Source organism: Nothobranchius furzeri, chromosome 7 (assembly GCF_043380555.1).
Source record: "Nothobranchius furzeri strain GRZ-AD chromosome 7, NfurGRZ-RIMD1, whole genome shotgun sequence".
Lineage (NCBI taxonomy): Eukaryota > Metazoa > Chordata > Actinopteri > Cyprinodontiformes > Nothobranchiidae > Nothobranchius > Nothobranchius furzeri.
The window spans coordinates 32,005,996-32,014,901 of record NC_091747.1 but is presented as its reverse complement, the minus strand read 5'-3'; the positions used below and the strand labels follow the sequence as shown (position 1 = coordinate 32,014,901).

Sequence of the window (8,906 nt, the reverse complement as noted above, 5' to 3'; positions counted from 1 at the left end):
CAAACTGGTTTCCTCATTGAACTGAAACACAGACACTCAGATATTATCGGCAGTTTATCGATGAAAACAACCTTTGAGTCTTCTGAACAATATAAAATTTGGTTATTGATTTATTAAAAATTAATATTCCGAATTAATACGTAGCATGGTTCCTCTTTCATAAAAGAGCATAAAACCACAACGCTACACTGGTTTTGTGATTGGCTCTAGATCTGGAATAACTTATTGTTCACCAGGATTTGGATTGTTATCTAAAGATCTGTCTTCCAAACATTCCAATCGGTCTAGTTCTGCCTCAGGACTCAGCTCTGCCCAAACATCTTCTTGAAATCCAAAGTGTTCAATATCTTCCTGTATGTTTTGTAAATCTTCTGCTTTGATTTCAAACTTGGATCTGTTGAATTCTACTACGTCTTTGACAGACAGGATGTTTTTACTACTGTTTGTGATTGAGCCGGTCTCATAAAACTCCTGAAATGTTGTAAATTGTGATGGTTTTAACTGGTTTTCTGTGGAACAAGGAAGGAACAACTGAAGCTGGCTTTGATAGTGTTTCTCAGGATCTTGTTCTTTAGAAAAATGAGCATATCTAACACAGCTACATTTGTCCTTGTCCGCTTCCTTACACAACCATTGTTGTTTAATAAACTAACCACTTCTGGTCTATATTTCTCACTGTTTGGTACATTTCTGTATTCTGAGGCAAAAGTAGCTATGCACATGTCCATAAATTCACTGGACTTAGGCCCGCTTTTATATCGATCAGTAACGTTTGTCATCCAGATCTGATTACCATTATCACTGTTTTGAATGACATTAAGAGGTAAGCTCATTCTGAAAATGTATAGTGCGTTTACATGCAGCCAGTCACCCTTTTAAAACCCGAATATTCGCAATAACCCGGTTCCGCAGGTCCTTGTAAACACCGCCAGAAACCCGGATATGCTCATAACCGGGTTTTTAAAAACCCGGTTACTACACCTGGGGTAACCCTTTTCTAACCCGAATGTTTGGCCGTGTAAACGCATATCGGGATATCCCCATCAAAGCGTGTGTTCTGCGCATGCTCTGTTCGCAAGGAATCTTGGTCTTTAGAGTAGCGAGACGTCTTGTATGCGCCAGAACACCGGAAGTAAACAAGTTGGGAGCAACATGGCGAGTCGTGGCACAGCACCACACTTTTGGAGTGACGTGGAAACCTCTGTGTTCATCGGTCTGGTTCATCTTGAAGGAGAGGATGATGATGATGTTATGGATGAGAACACAGGTAAGTCACATGACTTTCTCAATCCAGTACGTATACCAACAAAGGGTTTCACTCTCGGAGTTAGATACATGCGTCGACCCATCTGTGTTTAACCTATCATTAACATCTTTTTTAACATCAAGCTGTAACATTTTGCTTGTTTTTATTTCTGGCCAGATGCAGATATTGGAGAAGGTGGACCTTCAATGACTGTGCCTTGCCAGTCTACACAGCAATCAAATCCCACTGCAGCTACTCCTGGTGAGCTTTCTAAATACTGTTACTAAAGGCATAACTGGTTATAGCGTATTGTAACCCCAGTTCACTCCTCCTCCTTGTGTAATGTCTGAAAATAGTACCTTTCTTTAGTGGATAATTTGATTACAGTGATTATGAGATATTATGTAATATAACCGTTGAGCCAAACTAAGGACTATTGTCACTTTTGCATTCTTAGTAAACTCAGAATTGTAGGAAGATGTTTGTTTATGACGAAGGCGCAGGTGACAATCTGACACATGTCAGCTAAAGGTAAAGAAACATCTTCTAGAATCCACAAGTTTCATAAGAATGCAAAAAGTGATAATAGTCGAACACTAAGAGAGAACTTACCCAACACTTTCTAAGGCCTGTCATGTCTGCTCTAGGTGGGTCAAGTCGCAGGTCCAGGCACCGTGGAGCCGCTTCACTTACTCAACAGCAACAGTTCATGGAGAGAATGCAGCACACGCAGAACCAATGGTTTGAGCAGCAAAGCCAGTTGAGACTTGCCAGTGATGAGGCACTCATGTCTCAAATGATTTCTGAATCAACCTCACATTTAAAAAGCAAAACCAAAATGTTATTTGTGCTTTATTAAAGAACAAATGTTTTATTAAACTTACTAGAAAACTTGTATGTGTTGACATTTTATTTGAACATTGCATATACCTGTTCTTTTTCAGAGGTGCACAGCAACAAAGGAGAAGGCAGATAAACATCTTTTAAAACTTAGAAAATAAAGAGTTTTGAAAAGTATCGAGCTTACAGTTTAAAGCTGTTTGTTTCCTATCAGACCCGTTCATCCTGCACACTCACGCTCTTACTAAGCGCTTACGGAGTGGGACACGTGCAGCAAGGTAATCTGTTAGGGCCCATCTGATAGCTGAGGCTGCACTGTTCTCAGCCCTATTGACCTGTGACACAGGCTGTGGAAACAGCCTTTCTACTGATGTGGCCTCCTCTGCCCATCTGGGATTAACATGCTCCTTCTCCATCTCACAAAAGTTGTGTAGAGCACAACAGGTTGCTACCACGTATGGTGTGAAAGTGAAATGGAAGTCACTGCACTTCAACAGAACACGGAAACTAGATTTCAGTCGACCAAATGCTATCTCTATACTTGTTCTAGCAGAACTCAAATAGACGTAGAAGCTTTCCTCTTGTGGTGTCAGTCTTGGGGACTGCAGATAGCCCTTCATTAGCCAGGGCATCAGTGGGTACGCAGGATCTCCCAGCAGGAAGAAATCCACATCCTGCCCCTCGATCTGCACTGCTCTCTAAACTGGGACAGATAGAAATAATATTCTTCCTAAATTATGTCATAATACATCTTAGATATGTGGCAGGTATACAACTTGCATTTAAATACCAAAAGTTTTAATGCATTACCCACCTTTGGGAAGGATTGTGCATTGTTGAACAGATTGGACTGGCGGAGTGCATTTGTGTCATGTGCTGAACCAGTCATTTTGCAGCTCACACTCCAAAAACTATGGAAAATGTATCACAGTGAATCAAGATGTAGTGGGAGCGGTGTGATTAGTGGCAAAAAGTTAGGAAAATTATTTCAGGTCAGTAATGACATAATAATTTGTACATATAAGCTGTTGTTTTTTTGAACAGAGAACCTCTCAATTGATGTTTGTGAGTGGTTCTAATACAGCTTAGTGATGTGTGTCTGTCAACATTATATACAAATCATAATCATGAATACAACAGCTGGGAATGGCAAAACACCTACCAGTATTTGTCATCACAGACTCCCTGGAGGGCATAGGATGGCCATCCCTTCCTGTTTATGAAGTCTCTGTAGCCCTCACTTGGAGGCAAGCAAGGGATGTGGCTCCCATCCACACAACCTATGATAAAAAGTTTAATAAAAAAGAAAGAAAAAGTATGCACACAGCAGTGTAGCCTACATACATAGTATAGTTCACATTTAGCCTACTCTCAGAAAACTACTGACATTAACAAGACATAAGAGCAGGAAATATTTTACCTATGAGTTGAGGAATGGAGTGGGCATGTTCAAATCTTTGTTCAATGCCACATGCCTCCTCCAAAGTGGGTACCTGTATCAGTGCTTTGATGACTTGAGTCGACCATTCCGTGGCAGAATAGGTACACCATCTTCTTCATGGTGATCTTGTGCACTCCAAATTGGTTTGCTATCAAACGACACTCTGCACAGCTTGCTAGTTTATACAGCACCATGGCAACGTGCATTTCTGTATGCACTGGTGTGCGGATGGTTACTACACTGGGCTCCATCACTCTTTCCATCATACCACAAAGTTTAGCAAAAGATTGACGTGACATACGGAAATTCTCACGCCAATCCGTGTCCGTGAACTCCATCATTACAACCCACTCCCACCAGTCCTGACTGCTAACCTTCATCCAAAGTGTCCGCGGGGCTCTGGTGGTAACGGGTACCGTCGATATGTTGGATATGTTTAGCGCAGCTCTCTCTATATTTGCAATTTCTTGCTCACGTACTCTCCTTCGAATGAAGGCCAGTACGCACAGTCGTTTTAAGAGCTGCTGGTGGGTCAATACCAGCAATAAAGCGCAAACGCTCTCGCTATCTCTTCCGAACTGAGAAACATGTTGTTGTTTTCATGGATACCGGAACAAGAAGAACTGGAAATGACGCATATTGCGTCTCGACGTCGTCCATACGTCCTGACGCTACCGCAACGTCCGCATTGAAAACGGGTTATGCAAATTAGGGTTAACTCTGGCTTGTAAACAGGTTATTCTGATCAACTCAAACACCCGATTACCGACCTTAACCCGATCATAACCCGGATATTGGCTGCATGTAAACGTACTGAATGTTGTCACCTGTTGGAACAAATGTGACTTTTCTAGAGCCCTCTTTTAATCTCATGTTTGTTACCCGATACACACTTTCTTGAGCAGAAACTTCTCTGTTATGCAGAAACACGTTCCCTAATTTGTTAAGCGCTTGTTATGCATCCAGGTTTTCATTATGTTTGATTTCATTTTGTGCATGTTTTAATAGCAAACCCATTTCTCTTTCTGCTTTGGATATGTAGGAAATGATATAAACAATACATGCATATGCATCACAGACAAACTGGATGTCCATGTTTGCATTCCAGCGATGTAGCAGGTCTGTGTTATACTGATTAACCCAGATGTCGTTTATGTTTCATTTATGGACGACAGTTGTTTTTGTAGAGGTCAATTTGTAGGCTGTTTCAAATGTAGTCTGGTCATTACCAATGGAATTAAACAAGTCATCTATGCTACTAAATGTGTTATTTTTACTGGTCAAAGCTTCTTTAACTTTGGTCATGATATGCTTGGCTGCCTTTTTTAAATCTGAAGATGTTTTGTCAGATGGGTTTTCCTTATTGTCAACATCCGTTTGCTGTTTGCATATGAATGTATTGTTGCTTGGTGGTCGGGGAAAGTGAAACCTGCAAGTTGTGTGATTTTTTTTCTGCAACTTTTAGAGTGTTTTTTGCTATGCATTTGAACACTATGTACCACTTCATGGAGAGGATCACTGTCAGGTGGGAGGTCGAATGTAACATATTTATCTACAAAAGCTATGACTTCAGCGTCTGTGACTCCTATTTTAGGCCCTTCGGTCCAAAATAGACAATGAGTGTGACATGATCCACGTTGCTGAAATTCTACTCTATAAAAATAATCAATGATTTTACCAATTGGCTGAGCAGGAGACATGATAACATCTTTTTAAAAAGATCCAAATCTATAGTCAAACATTCTGGCTGCTGTCACTGGATTGTTTTTTTAATAAGTCACATTTCTGTGCCCAGTCCATGTCATGAATATTGCCTTGAATGTTTTCTATAGCCATAAAAGCTTCCATAAATTCTGGCCATCTTAAATCTGCTGAAGAAAAGGAAGCAAACCATGTAGGAATGCCAAGTTGTCCAACATAAGCAAACAGATCTTTTTGAACTCACTGCCAAAATACCGGTGTACCTCTAATGGGCTTCAAAAACTTATAGCCCATGTCGGCATTTAAAACACTCTTCAAAAAGTCTGCATTGCCCAGCATGGATGATGTAATGTTGGTGTTGTCTATGCCACGGTAGCCCTTTCTCAGTGCAATGGAAACATTTGACACAACTTGATTAACTTCTGACAAATATTGTGCATAAAAGATGTAATCCAAGTTCTTGCCAAATCTGCCATCAGCATTGAGAATTCGGGTGTTTAAATATTTGCTGAGTGTAATCCTTTGCTCTCTTGCATCATGAAATTTACCTGTTCCATTGGGAAACAGAACTGGAAAGCATTTGGCCTCATTAGAAGTATTGGTAAGCAATCTGACTGGAGTATTTCCCTCAGCTGGTGCTACTGATAAAACACTGTCAAAATGGTTGTCTAGTATTTCTTGGACAATGTCTACTGGTTGCATACATTTGTCCAAAAACATCCCATGTTTATCATTAAAATGATTATCGCTAACAAGATCTTCAGACTCTGCCTCTGTGCCACTGCCATCTCCTTTGCCAGGATGTTCACACTCTATTTCAGCTCTATTGCCGTCTTTTTCCAAAGTGACGTTGCCAGTTTCAGAGGTAGAGTCTTCAGACTCTTTTTCTAGGGGATTTGTCCATGCACTGTTAAATTGTACATCTTTGTAAAAAGTATTGAGATTTAAGGTATGCAATTGCATTATGTACTTTAATAGTGTTGACATACTGATAGTCATAGTGACCCTTGTATGTCAGCTTTCGATTCAGTTTGACTTTAATCATTAGATTCTGATCATCTAATCTGGGTAGAATGTTACTCAGTTTCTGTATTAGATGCAACACAAGTCACAGGTCCATGGACACCATTTTGTCCTCCCTTTGGTAAGGCTAAAAGTTTCATAAATGGAATGTGCTGTGCCACTAGATGTTGCTCAAGAGGATTCAACGTACTAAGTTCTACAGGAATAGAATCTAGGTGCATATTGTTTGCATCACTTTCTTCAGGGACTTTTCCATTGAGCATTTTACGATGACAAGTAAAACAGACCCACAATTTACATGCAGGGCTAACCTCTAGATGGCATTAGGAATCTGAAGACTGTCCACACTTGTGTAAATAAGTGTCTGTGATGCATTTTTTTGCCACAGATGAAATAAATGAACCTCTAATTTCATACTGCTGTGTTTTACATTCAAGAACTTGATGTTTAAAAAGTAACCAATGACAAACACAACAGACGAATTGAGGGCCAAATTTAACCTTTTCTCTAAAAAGCTGAATGACATTGTCTATGAACTTTTTTCCAGTCAAGAGATTTTGTCGTCTACGTTTTCCGTGCTCTTTAACAGAATCGGCATAAGCATTTCTATACCGTTCAGAATTAGACTGATGCGGTTACGATGGTCAACCTTATTTCTATATCTTTCTACGTTGTGTTTCAATAACTATAGTTTAGCGTGTTTACTTTTGGTTGCATAAGTGGTTTTGCTGGCAAGTTTGAGTCTTGCTTTCAGTTCAGGCTTATCGTTGTAGTTTTGTTTATTAGCAAGTTTGAGTCTAGCTCTCGGTTCAGGTTTGTTTCTGTAGTTTTCTTTACTGTCATGTCTGAGTCTTGCTCTCACTTCAGGCTTTTTGTAGTAGTTTTGTTTATTATCAAGTCTGAGTCTAGCTCTCAGTTCAGGTTTGTTTCTGTAGTTTTCTTTACTGTCATGTCTGAGTCTTGCTCTCAGTTCAGGCTTTTTGTAGTAGTTTTGTTTATTAGCAAGTCTGAGTCTAGCTCTCAGTTCAGGTTTGTTTCTGTAGTTTTCTTTACTGTCATGTAGGGATGCTCGATATTGGCTTTTTTTTACCGATATCCGATATTATCTACCTCTTAATTTCCGATACCGATATACGTGAGGTCCCCCCATTAACAAAAGAAAAAATTTTATGTAACCAACATCACAAACCTCCTGTCATGCATACTTAAACTTTAAACATTATCTATGCAAAATGACTACTGCTTCATTTTCAAATTAGGCAATGAAATAAATTGCCATATTTATTTTTTCTCCAACAGCAGCTGAATCATAAAATGTAAACACAACTTTACAACTGTAAGGTAAAGTGCAAACAACTGCAAAAGAAAACAAAAACTCCAGCATACATTTAAACAGGGCCAGTAATTAGCCTACTTGGAGTAACATTTTTAAAATGAACTGGGCTCAAGCCCTGCTCTGAGCTCCACATGAAACTGGCTAGTAGCCATAACTTGATTATTACAATCAGTAAAGTAACTAAGCTCAATCAGCCCAACTCATTCAAGTAACCAAATGTGCAAATTAAAACAAATGTCCAGTAAACAAAAATAGTGCTCTCATAAAGTGCAAAAAAATAAAGTGAAAGGAAGCATTAAGGTTGACTGGGCTATGTGACAGGGTCCGGTATAGTTTTCACTCATCCTTGTGAGTGAGAGGTAGGTTTTTCTGAATGAAAATTAGCATTTCAGCATTATCACTACAAATACGGTTCCGCTTCTCATCAATGACTTGGGTGACTGCACTGAAGAGCCGTTCGCTGTCAACACTGGTGCAGGGTGCAGTTAAGTACTTGCGTGCTACAGAGGAAACAGCAGGCAAGCGGGTCTGGTTGGAACTCCAGTACTTGAAAGTGCACTCCTTCTTTAAAATGGTGGCTTCTCTCAGGTATGCATGCACCTAAAGACAGACAAATGTACAAAACAAAAACAGAACTGTATTAGCTATTCTCAAAGCACTCACAGTCCAATGTTTATTAATTTCATATAAATTTTCTTGTGAATTACCATACAGTCATTTTGTTACTACAATTTATAACTCACCTGGGATGTCGTCTCCCCTGTAGCTGCTTGTTCATTGGGTTCATTCTCCTCAAGGATTTCTTGGTACATATCCTGCAGTTTTGGGCTTCCAGTTCAGGCTTTCTTTTGTGGGGGGTTCTGGTCCTCCTGGACTGGCTCATCTGTGATGACATCTGCAGCAGTGGCCATGGAGAAGCTGATGTCCCTGGTTAGCTGTTCAAAGGGTTCCAGTAGGCTGAACAGTTTTTCTAGAATTCCCCACTGAGTTGCGGTTAATGTTGCAGGGAGTTCACAATCAGCAGCATATGCACTTAAAGCCCTCTTCTGCTCCACCAGACTCTGCATCATATAAAAGGAGGAATCCCACCAGGTGGTGTTGGCGCCAAATAGGTCAAGAGGTCATCTACAAAATGTATTGAGTTGAAACTGAGTTTTTAGGTTGAAAGCTTATCGAGACGTGTTTTCTGGTTAGAGCTCGTGTGCTGTTTCAACATCTGCTCCAAAGGAATTTCCTGTTTTGGCCTGCCTGCTTTCAGTAAAAGCTAGATGCTTATCTTACTTGCTAACAGTGATCTTGATGTGATTCCAAAAATGTTC

General features: G+C 40.0%; 1 pseudogene; it reads right to left on the bottom strand.

Annotated features, from left to right (window-relative positions):
* Window positions 1-222: 222 nt before the first annotated feature.
* LOC139070703 (uncharacterized) lies at window positions 223-8,399 on the bottom strand (annotated as a pseudogene).
* Window positions 8,400-8,906: the final 507 nt, after the last annotated feature.